Below are 2,842 nucleotides of genomic sequence, written 5' to 3'. Positions count from 1 at the left end.
TTTCAATATACAGTGCATTAATTAAACAGACCCCAGGTCAGTAGTCATAGAAGAAATAGTAATACCGCGGGTATTTTATGTCGTCGACATATTTGAAAGAAGTTAGAATAGGAATGAACAATTTGATTAATTTAGTTCAACCTGTCGGTTCAAAGATCGAAACAAATCCGTATTCAGTTAATTATCGATAATAATTAACTGGAATAATGATTTATCATTAATTTTAATTCTTTTTGAAACAAAATATCAATCCCAAGCATTGTCTTTAGCTATCGGTGTTACAATGTGTAGTGACAGGGATTGTTGATGGGATATCTCCAAGTGACAGGAAAACCCAAGCATTGTCTTTAGCTATCAGTGTTACAATGTGTAGTGTGTGTGTGCGACAGGGATCGTTGATGGGATATCTCCAAGTGACAGGAAAACCCAAGCATTGTCTTTAGCTATCAGTGTTACAATGTGTAGTGTGTGTGTGCGACAGGGATCGTTGATGGGATATCTCCAAGTGACAGGAAAACCCAAGCATTGTCTTTAGCTAACGGTGTTACAATGTGTAGTGACAGGGATTGTTGATGGGATATCTCCAAGTGACAGGAAAACCCAAGCATTGTCTTTAGCTATCAGTGTTACAATGTGTAGTGTGTGTGTGCGACAGGGATTGTTGATGGGATATCTCCAAGTGACAGGAAAACTTCTATAGAATAGAGTATAGATGGCAGCGTATGTCCGTAATTTCAATACATGAGCAAGTTTGATACGTAGAATTCTTTATCAACAGCAGTTAATAATGTTGTACACGTAAGGGTTTCAGGAAAGAGGGTGCTACTTGGTATCCATGATTCTTTGTTGAAGTTACACCGGTAATATGTCCTTATTGAGTTGACTGTAAAATAGGTAGCAACTGTCTGTTAGAGAGATGCTTTTAGATTTTATAAATATATTGTTGACCGTGCAATCTACTTATGCAACTCAAGGGTAGAGAACGATGTTTCGAAAGTTTTCTGCCTTTCATCTTAAGGTTAGTTTGTGCATACTACTTCAGGCCTAATACAGCATCCTGGTGGATTGAGATGGACGTGTTTTGATTGGTTGTTTGTTTCTGGTCTTAATTGGTGTGTGTGTGGAAATATTCTAGATTATGTGATCAATCCATAAGTATACGGTCATGTTAATTTAAAGATTTCGGTAGGTAAACGTGAATAGCACAGCTTTAAAGCACGTACGAAAATAATCCAAGGTACTTTGGATCAATGCATGATTTCGTACGTGTGTGTGCAGTTATAGATATTGGGAATACGGGTTTACTTAAGTGTATGGTTAACATGCGTCAGAAAATGTTGCCTTGTAACATGCGTCAGAAAATGTTGCCTTGTTATACGAGAATTGTGCTTATTGAAAAATATTCCATTTTACAACTGCAAACATTCAGTTGAAACGTAATAGTTACAGCTGTTAACATCTGTAGTGTTGTTTATCCTGTAATAATGTTTTCGTGATTAAAATTTATGATAAACATAAACTATTATAAAAAAAGTGGATAAATTAACTGTTGTGTATGTTCTGATGATGTAATAACTCCAGAACGGCGTGATCAAAGTAGTTATAGACAGCTGTTAAATAGGGCAGGTTATAAACTGTCTGTGTCAATGTAAAATAAATAATATGATGTAAGCAGTAATTTATGGTTTTGTAGGAAAATCAATAGATGGCGCTCCTGTAGGGACGAACGAAGAATTTTTATAAACTTTGGAACAAAGTACAGATTTGTGATTTTTTTTTTTTAGACTTAATTTTTGTTTATGTAAATTTGCTCAATAAATTAGATCGATTTGAAAGTTATAAAAAACTTTCTTTAATTCCAACATGTCGGGTAATCTTAATTAGGTTTAGTGAGTGAAGGGGGCTAATGGTAAAGTATTCCTTATTTATTTAGTATTAGTGTTCAGTTTGTTGTATTTAAACAACATGCACAAATTATTTGGTATAAACTGATATAGACCAAGTGAATTGTTAGCAAAAATATTCTTACCTAGCTTGATAAAGGTAATGATGATAAGCCAGGTCATAGGGCACCAATAAATCCTCGTCAGTTTTCATTGTGCTCTTTACGACTTATAGTCCGAAATTTTAACTTAGCCTGATAAAGGTAATGATGACACCCTTCTGATAAGCCAGGTCGTAGGGCACCAATAAATCCCTGTCAGTTTTCATTGTGCTCTTTACGACTTATAGTCCGAAATTTTAACTTAGCCTGATAAAGGTAATGGTGACACCCTTCTGATAAGCCAGGTCGTACGGCACCAATAAATCCCTGTCAGTTTTCATTGTGCTTCTTTACGACTTATACTCAGAAATTTTAACTACTGTAATCCCCCCAAATAAAGAATAAAAAACAATAAATGAACTTGAAATTTAACTTTCTAATCAACAATAAAGAAAATTGAAAGTAGAAGGTGAAAGGAAATTATTTTAATACAATTTTGAAAACTTCACAATATCGAGAATAGTAGGAAAACTAAATCAAATTATATGTTGTTTTTTTAAAAGCCGAAGCTAGAAACTATTTATTAAGTTTATACTAAGTTTCTTGTAGTTTGATTAAGTATTTGCACTCTGAGAAGGAAAAAAATCAAAGTTGCCAATAACATCTCCACGAAACACCAATAGTAAACACTTTTTTGTTTAAAAAACAAGGCCAAAAGCAAACAAAAAAAAAAGCTATATAGATACTTCTCTTACTAAGATACATTTTATGTTTTCCACATTGTATCTTCATATGTCTGTCTTTTATGTAAAAATACTTTATTTTCACACTGATTTACTGTATTTTTCGGTGTATGAG

The sequence above is a fragment of the Limulus polyphemus genome, unplaced genomic scaffold (assembly GCF_000517525.1).
Source record: "Limulus polyphemus unplaced genomic scaffold, Limulus_polyphemus-2.1.2 Scaffold9710, whole genome shotgun sequence".
NCBI classification, from domain to species: domain Eukaryota; kingdom Metazoa; phylum Arthropoda; class Merostomata; order Xiphosura; family Limulidae; genus Limulus; species Limulus polyphemus.
Note: the sequence above shows the minus strand (reverse complement) of the source record.